Source organism: Acanthaster planci, linkage group LG17 (genome assembly GCF_054643075.1).
Source record: "Acanthaster planci isolate LZ-2023a linkage group LG17, COTS_SCS, whole genome shotgun sequence".
NCBI lineage: Eukaryota > Metazoa > Echinodermata > Asteroidea > Valvatida > Acanthasteridae > Acanthaster > Acanthaster planci.
Window position 1 is genome coordinate 5,731,503 of NC_141793.1, and position 15,781 is coordinate 5,747,283.

The following is a 15,781-nucleotide window of genomic DNA, read 5'->3' on the forward strand; positions in this document are numbered from 1 at the left end:
GACTGATAAGGGACTCGCTCTGTTTGAGAGTGATTTTGCCACTCTTTTGCCGTTAGAGAGTATGGCTTTCGTATCAGTAGCGTATAAAATACTACATAAAATGTAGCAGAATGGAAAATTGATGAGGAAAATGGGGACATTAATTCCAGCAAACTGAAAACTTAAAATATGTCATTATTGCAAACTGATATGTCATAAATTCATTTAATAATAGCATTGAATTCTCTGCAGCAAAATATTCCCAACTCGACTTTGTTATAATCGAAACGATATCTCTGTGGAAACAGAGAGCTGGCTAGGTGTCTGATTCTCACGGTGTTGGAGTAAATAAGAGATTTTTTTTTAATTCCTGGAGTTTATTAAGGTTGGCCCTCCCAAGGCAAAACGATGAAAGTTGTTGTTTATTGCTTTTGGAGAGGACATGTTATGAAAAACTATACAAAATTTCCTTTCCGAGTTACCCCCTGTTATCCCAAGCGTTTTAGAGGTAATTCCTGTGATTTCCTTTGGCAGAGTGTATCTAATGTTGCAATTTCTGTGGTATAGTTAGTGCTTAAGCAATACACTGTATCTACATGTTACACATTTCTTGTTTGCAGTTTTGGTCTTAGAAGCTTCACCGAGAATTACAACACATACTGCAGACATCCGTTTTTCATTTTAATTCGGAACACCTTCCCATATCAAACCAACCATATCAAAGATACCTTGTTTATGGTGATAATCTGTAAGGTGAAAGTGTATACATCTTCACGTACTTTATTCAATGCAGTGTCTATAATATGGCAAAAGAGTGCATCTTCAAGATTCTTCCTTTGGTCAAATAAATGCTGTAGTCTTTGAATGGAACTTAACTGGTTTTTGCTCACATAAAACATGTTCATAAAAAGTAATGTAGATCTATCTTTTGCTCTGACCAGACACAGACCGGGTGATTCATTGTTACATGCTCTCACTGAAATAATTTGACATTGCTTTATGCTGTTACGATTGTTACGTATGCATGCCAACTGTGGCACAGAGTTGCAACTGAAATGGATTTTACCATGCCTTTCTTTAACAGGCAACATGACTTGTGCTCAGCCTTGGCATTACATGTTTTAAACTACATGTAAAAAGTCTTTGTGACTTGAACCTTGGCATGACGTCATTTTGGAACTATTTTACAGTGTTTTAATAAAATCTGGTATTAACGTTAAATCGTAACATTTTGCAATGAGTTTTCATCTCAGGTGTTAATGCATGTAATATGATTATTGATTAACTGTGGCATAAGGTTGTAACTAAAGAGAATAATTATTTCACTACATTTTTAAGAATCCACATGACTTAAGCTCAGAGTCAGAAGATATGATTGAACTTTACAATTAACGTACGCTATAATCTCAGTGGGTAAACATGAGCAGCCTTCGTTATACAGACATTCAACCTTGAAATAACTGCAACTGCACTTAACAACACTGCTGTAACGTGCGAGTATGTATATCATTTACATGTCAAAAAGGTTTTTTAAAAGTCTTTATTAATTGTGTCTGACTTGCTCATTTTACGGAAAATCCAACGTACATCAAATTATAAATTTCACGAAGTAATCATGCCATACCACTGGGTTGTCATGTTGCTTTTTAGATAAAATGCACTGAAAGTCTCAAAAAGATACATTATTCTGGCATGTAACTGAGTCAAATGTCCCATATCTGAAACAGGTAACCAAAGATACATCGTTTTGCCGTGAAACGTATGAAAAAGCTGTGAGGAGCAAAGGAGGATTCATCGTTTCTCGTGAACTGTGTGTATTCTGCATGAAAGGCAAAATTTCTTTGCAATTTCTTTTCTTTTCAATGCATTTTCTTTCAAAAATCATAGTGACATCTTAGGGCATGTAAACATGAAATTTTCCACATTTTCAGAAAATACATCTCATGATATGGCTGTGAAATTTCAACAAGATTGCACTCATAATTCAAAAATTGCAACGGCCTCAAGTTTGAAGTCGTTCTTCTCCAAATGATCATTTTCAAGTTACATCGTTTTACCTTGACAGGGCGGAGGTATTTCATTTTCTTTGATACGAACTAAAACAGTTTGATATTAAACTTGACAGTAGTTAACTCACATTGGTTTACAGAAAAACAGACAGGTTGCCCAGGAATTTGAATCGCATTGGCGTCGGGCAAACCATCTTCGGAGCACCAGTGAACTACCCATCCACATCCACCCTCACTCTTACACTGCACCGACTGAAAACAACCCTTTGCCGACTTCCAGTGGGGCCTGAAATCGAGCATTGAGAACAAAGACGATGAAAACGAGTCTTGGACCTGGAAACTGCTGAACACACACCGACACCGAGTAAGGAAAGAGGGATATTCCATTCAGTATTATATTTTCGGGAAAAACAACAAATATAACAAATTAAGAAAACATCAAAACAGATATAAAGACAGGCCCGAGGATTGCTTCAAATCGAAATCACTGTATAAAGGGCTATCCCTGAGGTTAAAACCAAAAGACATTACATAAAAGGTTAAAAAGATCACATGTCATTAAAGTCAAAAAGAGTAAAGTTAATCATATTCAGCTGGTTTCTTCTACTTTTTAAAAAAATTTATGTTGTTTTGCCAAACTTGTGGCTTTGCCAAATGCTAGTTGGCTTTAGTTTGCTTTTAATTTAGAAATGATACCCGCTCATCGTCGATACCCCCTCTTTAGCCTAAGCATTGCACGGACGCCAGGCTTGCCAAGAGACCCTTATCGCTCCAGGGTACAAGGCTAGCATCATTGCTTGCTGCGTGACGCGTGCAAACGGTGTCGCCTGAGACCCATTAGCTATAGTCGAGTCCATCGCAGGTCCCAGCAAGCTCATCACAAATCATCCAGTCTTTAGCTTAGCCCCAAGCTTTTTTTCATTGTTGACCCAGCTGCAATTTCTAAATATTTCAGGAATTGTGAAGAAAGTCGTGAAAGGGCTTGTGCTGGACTCGACTGCAACACTACCCACGAGTTTTTTTTTTGGGGGGGGGTCCTGAGAGTATATAGCCGCCCTGAAGACCCTGAATAAAGCTAAGAACCTGAGGAAGGCAAGGGGCGATGCTAAACTGAAAAGGTAGACAGAGTTGCATGAAGATTACTGAAAAAAAGCAGCAAGGTGAGTTCAATTTACTGTATATAGTGATCATCACTTTGGAAGCTCTGCACTGAAGGCAAACCTACAACGTGGCTGACTGAAGCTTTTTATTTTGCATTTTCGCACGTTGTAGCCAACAGAGTCGTTCGATCATCAACTATGATCTGCTCAAAGTGCACTGGACACGTCAGCACACAGGGTGCGACTGCCCTGCTCTGATAAAGATTGCGAGAAAGCTGAGTGTTTCGACGAAACGCACCTCAGGAATTCGAATTAGAGACATATGGAATCCGACCAGAGCAAATATGAGGGAAAATTTTGGCAAACTGCAATTCAAGCTAAGTAGGCCTACGCAACAAAAAGCTGGAAATTGTTTCCATTGATTCCAGTAAATTAATACACACCTGTCAACATCAGAGGGAACTTAATTTTACTATGGGGGTGAAATGTAATAACGACAAAATAAAAGATTAGGATTCAACTGATATACATGTCTGGTATATAGATTTCAAACTAACAGTTTAAATTCAGTGCATGGTTTTTTTTTATAATGAGGATTTTTGCAGATCAGCATACTTTAAGACCATTTAGGGTGGTTCATACTTCAGGTGAACGCGATAGCAAGCACAAAACATTTGCAGCAAAATTTCGGGAGTTGAAATGTGTTCACAGTTTGCGAATTCAACACGAATAATTTATCTAAGTCACAATTTTGCATTCGTGTTCACCTTCGCGCCCATTATGAACCGACCGTATGATTGAGGAAAGTCAGTTGCTTGTTATATGAAGTCATTAACAGAAGTCTGTGTGTTTCGCTCTGTGGCTCAATCGGTCGCTTGTCAATTAGTTACAGACGAATCCAGTAGGTGACCATGGTAACGCTACCAGTGGTCATTTGCAATGGCCCATGCCAATGGCGGCAGGCACCGTGGTGCCTTTTGTTCGTAGCCCATGTCCCATGACATCCGCTCTGAACAAAACCCAACACCCTGCTTTCCGTCATTTAAGGCGGCCATTGGGGATGTCAAATGAACCGTCATGTATTCATTTATATTGTTTTAAAACGGTCAGAGTTTTATAGCGTTTCTCTTTGGTCTTCCATCTTTCATTACACTCAAGTTATTTTGTTTCTTTGGTCAGTCACTCGATTTGTCATTTGGCTGGCTGGACGTTGAGCGGTTCGGTGGACGATTGGTTTACCGTTTGGGCGGACAGTTGGTTGGACAGTCTGAAGGGCAGGCTTGGTCAGCTTGTGACGTGGTCTTGCTGACGGTTTGTTTGACAGTCTGAAGGACGGTTGAGTGGACTGTGGGTGGACAGTTGTTTGCTACAATTACATGTTGATGGAAAATTAAGTGAACCGTTGGCTACACATTTGTGTTGATAGTTGGTGGACGGTACAGTTGGCAGTTGCAGTGCATGGTCCAGCCAACTGTTTAACCTATCGTCATTCAGAACCGTCCGACCAACTGTAGGCAAGTGGCTAATGGTTGGTTGAATGATTGGGTGAGTGGTTGGTTGGACTGTTGCATGGATAGACGTTTGGGTAGACAGTTGTTGGACAGTTTGGACGGTTACAGTTCGGTTACAGACAGTTGTTATGGCTGGTTTAAAGGTTCGCTGGATTGTTGACTAGGTGGTAAGGTGGAAAGCCAAGTTGAAAGTTTGGTGGACGGTTGCATATAATGGTTGGACACATTTGGTTGGACATTTGTCGGAACAAGGGGGTGAGTGGAGGGTGGACATTTGGTTGTCAGGATTGGTCGGCCGGTTGAGTGGAAAGTCGGTTTAACGGTTTAAAGATTCATTTGTCACACGATTTGTTTGGCTGAAAGCAGCTGCTGGGTAAACAGTTTGTTGGACAGTCTTACAGACGGGGGACAGTAGGGCAGACGGTTGGTGCGACAGTTGGTTATACGGTCAAATCAACGGTTGGGTAGACGGCAAGATGGGCAATGAATATTTGGGTCTGTGGTTGGCTGGTCGGTTAGATGGGCGATTGGTTAGACGTTTACGTGAACAGTTACTGGGCAGTTCATGGAAGATTGGATGGCCGGTTAGGATGAATCTTGGTTCATCCACACCACTCTCCACCCAAACGTCATTTGGACTTTCTGTCAAACTGTGGTGGACTACTGGTTGAATGTTTGGTTAACAGTTGGGTGGACGCCTGTTTGGACGGTAGGGTGGGCAGTTGGATGGTCGGTTGGGTGGAGGGTTAGTTGAAAGATGAGGAGTTTGGATAGAGCGTTCTTCGACAGTTTGGCTGACAATAGATGAACGTTGGTGTAATAAATGGTGACAGCCTCCATCTAAACTGTGACAGTTTTTTTTTTGGTGGATGGTCCGACGATTGGTGAGACGTTTGTGCGGACAGTTGTTGGACAGTTCGGTGAAAGTTGAAATAAACCTTTAAATAAACCAACTGTTAGTAGGTGGACAGTTGCGTTCCAGTTCAGTAGACGGTTCGGTGGACAGTTGGGTGACAGTGGGAAGAACCATGTTTTGTCCATCCCACTGCCTACCCGATCGTCATTCAGACTGTCCAATACGTGGACTGCTCGGTTGATATTAATGGTGCTGGTTGGATAGAAGACTCTGTTGACGGTTTGACTGTCTTGGACGGTTGGCTTGGGATGAACAGCGATGTTCACCCAACAGTCAGACTGTCCAACAAACTGTGGGTAAGAGAACCGTCGGGTTAGTAGGTGACGGTAAGGGATGTTTGTCGAGTGGTGAGTTCGGCAGACGATTATTTTGGTGGACTGTTAGGTGGCCGATTTGGTGAATGGTTTGGTTGACAGTTAGTCGGGCCGACTTGGCCGGTTGGTTAGACGTTGTAGAGGACGGATCTAGGACAGTTGAGTCGACAATAGGGATGAACCTTAATTCAATAAACCTATGCCACAGTCCATCTAATTGCCCACCCTAATGCCCACCCAGCTGTTGTACCGGATGGTACAACAATGTTATTAGAGAACTGCGTTTTGTACTGCTTGAAGGACGGTTGGCGCAGACAGGTAGTAAAACTCTTGGGTGGACGTTGCTGGACATTTTGGCGGAGAGTTGGTTTCACGGTGGACAGGTTGTGTGAACAGTTGGTTGGACGGTCTAAAGAACGGTTTATTAGACAGTTTAGGGGGCAGTCTGAAGAATGGTTGGGTGGACAGATTTTTTGACAGTTTGGAGGACGGTTGGGTAGACGATGGGGTGAACGGTTTGTTCAAACGTATAGTTGAACGGTGAGATTAACGGTTGGGTAAACGTTTAGGTGGAAGTTGGATGTCTGTGCGGACGTTTTGTGGTCAGCTCATCAGTGGACAGGTTTTTGACAGTTGTGATGAACATTGCTTCGTTAACCCTACTGCCCATCCGTCATTCAGATCGTTCAACAAACTTTAGGTAGGTGGATGTCTGAGCTGTTACAAGGTTGAACGGTTGTGTGGTTGGTTAGCTGGACGACTAGGTGTCGACAGTTAGACAGTTGGGTAGACTGTGTGCCGACAGTTCAGTGGGTAGACGTCAGTCAGGCGCTTTGTAACGCGTTTGTGAAAACATTAGTTTGGCGTACAGTTGGGTTGACAGTTGGATTTAACCCTTGTTCACCAGCCCTCTGTTCACCCAACTGTCATGCAGACTGTCAACCAGTTGTTGTTAGGTGGACGGTAAAGTTGTGGTTGCTTAAATGCTTTGCTGAGCAGTTGGGTGGAGGGTTCGGTGGACAGTTGGGTTGAAAGTCTATTAACCTTAGTTTGTCCACTCCACTGCCCGCCTGCCATTAATACCGTCCAATCAACTGCTTTTAGATTGCTTAGACGGTTGGTTAACTGCTTGGTGTTCGCTTTGACATTCACTTTGTTGCTTAAACAGTTGGGTGGGTGGATGGTTGCTTGGACAGTTTTATGAACCGCTAAGTCGCTGGTTAAGTGAATGGTTTGCTGGATTGTTAGGCACCAAGTCAAAATAGAAACGGTTCATGAAGTGGGAAACGATACATAAACGATAAGCTCCTTACCCGCTTCAGAGTAAAGCGGGCAACGATATCACTACCTGAATGCTTGTGGTTCGATGAACACCACTCCTGGGTGATGTTTTCTAACAATAGAGAGCTTTAAGGAATACTCTCCATTGTGGCTGGTGGTTGAGTCATTAGAGCTGTTTATCAACAGCTGGGACCCCAGCCCATTGATATGTCAACAATTAGGGGGGGGTTGGGGATGGGTTTATACTACCGTTTACATGGATAAGGATTTTTTTCCTTCAGTTTGCCACGCTACCCTTGCCAACATTAGTGGACTTTTCTTATATCACTTTTTAGATTGATTTTGAAGTCCTGTGATTGTTGCATCTATAATCTTCTCCATTTACTCTATTGTCTAATCCAATTATTGACAAATCTGTGATGTGGAAATCACTGCCTGACAGTGCTAGATTTTGGGAAAGAAAACTACAGATCTTAATTCAGTGACACGAGACTTAGTGATGCACATAGGTCTGCTGACTCTGAAGGAGTTAGTCTTTTGTTAAGAGATTAATTGCTTCCCCTTCTCAATAAGCTGTGCTAAGCCTGTGGATGAACTGGCCCAATTTACACAACAAAGCCGATGCACAATAACCATTCCTGGTAAGCTGGGAGTCAGGGCTTTTGTACCAAGGTGGGGGAGATGGTAGTATGCATCAAAGGGGTTGCCGCATAGCCAATTCTCTTTCGGGAAACGGTGTCTTGCAACCATTGCCCGCTTGCAGTTGAATCGGGCAACGGTTTGAAAGGGGATTAAGGGCAACCATTTCCCGCTTGGTCAACCGTTTCTATTTTGACTTGGCGCCTTAGTTGAAAGGTAATGTTTAAGGTTCCGATGAATCTTGGTTTAATAGACGGTTGCAACTTTCCATCAGATTGTCTAAACAACTGCCTAAGGGCCGTCCAACCAATCACCTACACAATCATTATTCAGACTGTTGGCAGGTTGTGTTTTCAGTTGGTTGGATAATCTGAAGATCAATTTGTTGGACATTTTGGGGAAAATCCGTAGGACAGCAGAGAGATTTTTGATGGTCATTTCATTTCAACTCGAGCATTAAAATATTTTTAACTTTAACGAATTCGCAACGCTAATAATTGATCTGACGTTACAAATTTGCATTCGCGTTTGCTATTGTGCAAAGTGTGAACCAGCCTTAAAGGTCAGTCCAACGAAAGCCTTGTAGTTCCATCAGGTGTTTTTTTCAAAAAGTGAAGTTTATGTTTTTCGAAGTTCGCTTCAATTAAGGAGATATATTTTTTCCCGACTTCGTTTTATTAGATATATTTTTTTCCAAAGTTCGTTTGATCGAGACGATGAGATCAGTATTTATCAATATTGTTTCTATTCTTTTAACAAATCCTTATAACGAGACACATGTTTTGATGAAGTTTGCTTTTTATGACATATTTTACAAGTTAATTTTCAGGAGGTATACATTGTCGGTTTTAAATTTATTTCTCACAAAGCGAAATTCCAAAATATGTAATTCATAAAAACGAACTTTGAAAAATTACTAAAAATATAATAATATCGATAATATCTTTAAAACGACGGGTGTCCAAAAATAAAAACAACTTTCCTATCTACAGATCTTACGGGAACGAACTGGATTATACATCTCGAACAAACGAACTTTGCGAAACTATATCTCGTAAGAAAACTAAATAAAGTTAAGAAGCTCAGGAAGGCAAGGCGATGCCAAACTAGAAGAGTAGACGAGAGTTGCATGCAGATGGCTGAAAAACGCCGCAACGTGAGTTAATGTACTGTGTTCAACGAACGTTACTTTGGAAGCTCTACAATAAAGGTAAACCTATTACAATCCAGTCTGACAAGGTTTTTATTTGCATATTCGCATGTCGCACAGGGTCGCGCAATCATCGTCTGTGTCCTGTGCAATGTGCACTAGACATGTCACAACGTACAGCGTGGTTTCTGATGCGAGGCGCGGAACCCGAGGCGTGGAATCCGACTGGAGCAATGAGGGTAAAATGGAAAAACTAAGCCTATCAAAGAAATATGGGGACTTTTTCCATTGTTTCCAGTATATTAATGTACACCTGTCAACATCAGAGGAAACTTCATTTCATTATGCAGGTCGAATGTAATAACGACAAAACAGTAATAGAGATTCCATATTATTATACTTGTCCATCATACGGGAGCCATCGGAAAATGTCCAGTGAACCGTCACGTTTATATTCGTTTATATTAGTCAAAAAGGTCAGAGTTACATTGTCTCCCCTCAATCTTCCGAGTTTGTTTACACTGAAGTTCTGCTTGGTTGGTTGGCCAGTCAGTGCATTGGTCAATTGGCTCGGACTTTTCACGGTCTGGGGGACAATTGGTTAGACATTTGGTTGGCCATTTGGGTGGACAGTTGGTTCAACAGTTTGTTGGACAGTCTGAAGGACAGTTGGGTGAGAAGCTTGATAAATGGTCTGACTGACGGTTTATTGGACAGTCTGAATGACGGTTGAGTGGACTGTGGGTGGACGGTTAGTTGCGATGGTTAGATGGACATAAGTGGGCCGTTGGGGGACGTTTGTATTGACAGTCGTTGGACAGTTCGGTAGACGGTACAGTTTGTGAACAATGGTTCGTCACGGTCCAACCTACCATCATTTGGAACCGTCTTACCAGCTGCAGATAAGTGGACATAGGTTGGTTCAGTGATCTGGCGATAGGCGGACGGTTGCATGTGTTGACGTTTGGGTAGACATTGGTTTGGCACTTTGATGGACTGTTGGTCAAACAGTTCGTTGCGACGAGTGGTTGGAAAGTTCATTGAATAGTTGAATGGGCTGTTTGATTGACAGTTTTGTCTTTGTTGCTTGTAGTTGGATGGTTGGTTAGACATTTGGATGGACATTTGTTGAACAGTGGGGTGGAGGGTCGGGTTGACAAGTGGTTTCCACAATTGGTTGGCCAGTTGATTGGAAATGTGGTTTAAAGGTTTATTTGTTAAACGGTTTGTTAGACTGAAGGCAGATAGGTTAACAGTTTGTTGGACAGTTTGAAGGACGGTTAGGGGTAGTGGTGTAAACGGTTGGTTGAGACAGTTCGTTATACAGTCAAATGGACGGTTGGGAGGAGAGCAAACTTGCCAGTTAGGTGGATTCATGGGTGAACAGTTGCCTGGTCGGTTAGATAGGTGATTGGTTAGATATTTGTGTAGGCAATTGGTTGGACAGTTCAGTGGACGGTTTGGTGGCCAGTTGGGATGAATCTTGGTTCATCCACACCACTGTTCAACCAACCGTCATTTCGACTTACTGACAAACTGTGTTGGACCAATGGGTAAATGTGTGGTTAACGGCCGGTTCAGTGGACAACTGTGTGGACGGTAGGATGGACAGTTGGGTAGTCAGTTAGATGAATGGTTAGTTGAACGGTTAGTGGGACGGTCAAATGTTTGAGTGGACAGTTCTTGGGACAGTTTGATTGACAATTGGGATGAAACTTGGTGTAATCAATGGTGACAACCTCCATGTAAATGTCCAACTGTGACAGTTAGTTGTACAGTAAAATGAATGGTTGTGTTGACGATTGGCTGGATAGTTTGATGACTGGTTAATTGAGCGGTTGGGTGGACGGTCGTTGACGGTTGGTTGGATGATTGGAAGTACAGTTCAGAGAACAGTTGCATTAAACCTCATCTTACTGTCCCACCAATTGTGCAAAAGCCGTCCAGCCTAATCCCCACCCAACCGTCATTCAGACCGTCAAACAAAATTTCGATAAAACCAGTCGGACAATTTGGTGGACAGTTATGCAGACAATAATTGGTTAGACGTTTGGATGACTGGACGGTTCTAAGACAGTTGAGTTAACAATTGGGATGACCCTTGGTGCAATAATTGGTGACAACCTCCATGAATGTCCAACTGTGACGGTTGTTCAGTTACATAAATAGTTTGGTAATCGGTTAGTCAGATGGTTGAATGGACGGTCATTGGACGTTGGTTGACGGTTGGGTGGACCGTTGTCATATACATGTTGTTAACAGGACGGTTTGGTCGACAACTGGAGGGAACCTTGGTTTAATAGACCATCTAAGTGTCCAACCTAAAGCCCACCCAACTGTCATTCAGACTGTCCAACAACATTTCCAAAAAAAAACCCGTCCTATGGACAGTTGGACAGTTTCTTTAACCGCTTGGTGGACAGTTGGTAAGACGTTTGGGTCAATGGCGTTGGAGAGCTTGTCGGACAGTTGGTTCCACGATTGGCTAGGTGTGTGAACAGTAGTAAAACTGTTGGACAATTTGAGGGCAGTGTGACGGACGACTGGGTTGACAAATTTGTTGACAGTCTGAAAGACGGTTGGTTGGCAAATTGGTTTAACGGTTATTACGACAGATTGTTACACAGTCACATCGGAATGGGTAAACGATTAGGATGGACAATTTGGTTGAAGTTCGTGTGGACAATTGGATTAAAAGTGCTAGATTTTTAAGAGGTTATTTGTTGGACATTTACATGGACACGTGGGTTGACAGCTGCGATGACCCTTGGTTCGTCCAACCCACTATCCACCGTCATTAAGACCGTACAACCAACTGTAGTTAGGCGAGCAATTGTGTTGGTTGGTTAAACGATTGGATGCGTGGTTGGATGAACGATTAGGTGTCGACAGTTGGTTGGACAGTTGGGAAGACTTTTCGTGGATGTGTGGGTGGATGGACAGGTCGATTGTGACTGTTAGTAAGACAATTAAATGTGCTGACAGTTGTTGCATGTTCTGTGAACAGTTGGGTATAACCTTGCTGCACCCACCCAACAGTCCACCCAAGCGTCATGCAGACTTTAAAACTGACTGTTGGTAGGTGGACAGTCAGGGTCTGGTTAGTTGAACGGTGGGGTGAGTAGTTGGGTGGACGGCTCCGCACTGGACAGTTGGGTACACAGATGGAAAGAACCTCGATTTGTCCACACTGACTGTTGGTAGGTGGACAGTCAGGTTCTGGTTAGTTTAACGGTGGGGTGAGTAGCTGGGTGGACGGCTCCGAACTGGACAGTTGGGTCCACAGACTGTCCAACCAACAGTCATTCAGATTGTCGAACAACCTGTAGGCAGTCTTGGTGCTTGATGGTTCGGTGACTGGGTGTGTAAACGGTTGCACGGACGATTTGGTGGGCTGTTATGTTGCCTGTTTGGTGAGTGGTTTGGTAGACGGTTAGTTTTTCCGACTTGGCTGGTTGGTTAGACGTTTGAGTGGACAGATCTTGGACAATTGGTCGACAGTTGAGTTGAACCTTGGTTTAATAGACGGTTGCAACTTCTCCTCTGATTGTCCACCCAAATGCCCATCCAACTGTCATTCAAACCGTCTAACATCATTTCCAAAGAACCAACCTTGGGACCTTGGACAGTTTGTTGGACGGTTGGGTGGACAGGTTAAAAACTCAAACTAAACTTAAACGCGTCCTGTCGTCAAAAGTACCGATGTGTTCGCGGATTTATAAAGCAGCTTGAACAGTAATACTTTAAAGACACCATGTGCTTATCGTGATAGCAATAAAGCCCACTTCTATTTCTACAGGCCTACAACTGGTCTTTCTACCCTGTGGAGTCGATTCTTTTCCGCCCCGTTAAACATTCTATTTGAAGACGCTTAGCCGTATACGCGCAAAGTGTAACATCCAGACGTCGGAGATATGCATGTCCGAAGTGCAAACCAAATGTACATTCTATCAATTCTTATCTTGATATTCGAGATTCACAACACATTTGTTTCAGTGCCATCACCAACGGGGGAGGGGTGGCAGAGGAGATTTTTGCCCCTAAAGACAAATTGCCAGTTTTTATGTTCATTTTATTTTCATTTTATTCCTGTTATTATATTAATATTTTGGAAAGCACCAGCATTTTAGAAAAGAGGGGTAATAAAGGATGTTTTATACATGCATACGAAAGAAAAATTTGGACAGACATTTTTACAGAAGTTTCCACCCCACTATCAGCGATTTTGTCCTGGCCTCTAATTGGACAAGCCTTCGACAAACCACGTCATTTCTCCATAGTGTTATGATGTATTTGCTACGCCAACGTTTCCGTTACTAGTCCGTCTCTTGTATAGACTCCCCCTTTTTTTCCTTTTATCATGTAGTGGCTGCCATTCTATCGTAAGTTGGCACCACTCTGCCTTTTTTCTTGTGGGGGTGTCGAGCCGATCTCCAACCTTCCTGATGCTGTCAGCTTGAAATCATTCACTGTTGTATGTCTTTCCCTCTACCATAACCATCAGCCATCGTTCTTTCCACATTTAGTGGGTTAGTTTGACGTCACTGTCTCTTCACATTTTCTTTGCTCAGAGTCCAAGATTCGCTTCTGTGTGCTATTGCTGTCACTATGGACACGTAGAATAGGGTTTTTACCAGGCAGTTTGGGGTGGATTGAATCCTCTTTGTGCACACTGTTTGTGCATTTTTCGTCTGATTCCCGAAGCTTGGTTTATTTTGGTCAAATATCCCATCCAAGATAGTCGTATTATGTCAATTCTTCACTTAACAATTTTCATATCTTTCTTTGCACAAAATCTTAGTGAATATTTATTTTGAAATTTTGAGGCCTTCACTCGGCATTATTTGGGCTGTTGGCGAGTCACTCAGTGTTTTGCTACCAGATCAATTTTACTATATAAAATTGCGGTTTCTTTCTCCATAGTGTTTTTGGACGAGAATGGGTGATTTATCTTTGCTACTGTTGGCCGAGTACGAGTCCTTGATGATGGCAATGGGCGTACAATTGGCTACCACGACGAATCTCCTAAACGGGGACTCGTCCGCCCACTATTCAAGTCCATGGTCATACAGCTTCATAAATAATCGTCGCTCAGTTGAAGCCGGCCTCACAGTCTTCACATGAACCGTTTTGTTTGTTTGTTTTTCCCCCGAGTGAAGTAATTTCGTTTACCTGTCGCCTCACGCAAAAATCACAGGCCCACATGTTGTCGTGTCTTAAACTTTAATTGAGTACATACTGTATTAGATTCGATAATACGTTTCTCGGGTTGTTGATTTCTCCTCTCTATTTTTGAATGGGAAAGATTGCAAAATCAATGTGCACTCGTATCAACTATCTGATGGTAAGGTCGTCAGCCAATACTAGACTATGCAGGCAGAAACATAGAGCTATATTAAATTAAGCTATCTATCCGTTATATCTATGTATGACAGTTCCAGGGCAACACGTACGCTAGACTCTGCGTTCGCGGTGCTTCAGTAGCATTTTGCTGTACATTTTTACGGTGTTTCTTTGTTACGTATGGGTACTCATTGTTTCAAAAAATCCGAAACGGTCTTCAAATACAGCGTTTAAACTTTCTCGTTGCATCGTGGGACTGGATGACAAAGAAGCCATGCATTTTATCCTTGGGGGAAGTTAACCAGTCAAACACAATTAATTAACATTTTTCTCCCGTCCAGAATTTCTCTTAAGTACCTCATTATCAATTCTCAGATGCATGCAAAGTATGAAACAAAAGTTTTTTAAGTAATAAGCATTTTTCTCAATTTCGTAGTTTTTATGTAATGGCCTGAAGAATCATTTTGTGACCGCCAGTCAAATTAACACAAACTAAATCAGTTTGTTATTAGAAAACTTAAACTGCGAGCGAGCTCATTTATCACTGTACAAACCAACAGCCATTATAAACCCATCTTAAAGTTAATTTTGAACATGTAACTGTTAAGTTAAGCACGTTTTAGAAATAAAAGTGTTTCGGTCTTCAGAAAATGTAACCCCCCGATCGATAAACGTGTTTTTGTGTCTTAGTATTAAGACCCAAATGAGTCATTGTTTTTACATTATAATGGAAATCAATGAATGAACAACTTCGGTGTCTTCGGTGTTTCAAAAAGGCGAGGTCAATCGAGAACAAAGCACGCGAGCTCAAACATCATGATCAGTGCGTGTGAGTATCACGGATCTCCATTTTGTTACGGAGATCAGTGGTGAGTATCCATACAGTCGCACTAATAAGGCCGATCTTGAGAGTACATTGATGTTATGAGTCTCGTGCGTCTAACCTCGTTCCCATGGGTGCGATCTTGCCGCGTCATGTTGGTTCTCGACCATACCTTAAGCGATCTAACAAGTGAACGCGCACGCAGCCTATGGAATGGAGGTTGTCGTGCGTACTGTTTGTGACGCATTCAACTTGTATGAAGTGTTGATTATATGCAAGTTGCTAGGCTAATACTGTGCGTTCAGCTGTTCCTTTTGACGTAAAGCCGTAGTTTATGACGAAACAAAAGTTGGAACCGAAATGTCATAGAGTCGAATAAATTTCCATGGAAAAAACTTTGAATCAAACAAAAGCATTCTATAAAGCGCATGTGTACGCTAACAAATCGGGCAGTGGAACGATATGGAACGTGCAACAGCCAGCCATGGAAGATAACGTTCATTTTCAATGTTCGACTGGTTTCGTCATGCACTGGACGATAAATCTTCCACGATCTCAAACAAGAACAAGCCTTCTTCTGGAATTTCTCTCAGGTAGGTGTCTTTCAAAAGTTTTTCCCCAAGAGATCTTCTAGAAATACAACAGCATAATATTAGGCGCTACATTTATTTGTTTTGTTACATTTATTCATGCTTCACCTGAGGTCTGTTGTGGTT

At 42.2% G+C, this 15,781-nt stretch overlaps 1 protein-coding gene across 13 annotated transcripts in view; it reads left to right on the forward strand.

The window, feature by feature from the left end:
* The window catches only part of fbxl4 (F-box and leucine rich repeat protein 4), a 70,148-nt gene that overhangs the window by 900 nt on the left and 53,467 nt on the right, over window positions 1–15,781 (forward strand). For 6 of the 13 annotated variants that reach the window (XR_015428149.1, XM_087147899.1, XM_087147912.1 and 3 more), the window contains exons 2-4: window positions 2,129–2,352; window positions 3,261–7,077; window positions 7,959–15,658. The gene's annotated coding sequence lies outside the window, so the exon portion shown is untranslated. Of the gene's footprint in view, window positions 1–2,128; window positions 2,353–2,943; window positions 3,149–3,260; window positions 7,078–7,958; window positions 15,659–15,781 lie in introns of all 13 variants that reach the window. The other 7 variants (XM_087147905.1, XM_087147904.1, XM_087147909.1 and 4 more) reach the window with 7 other exon arrangements.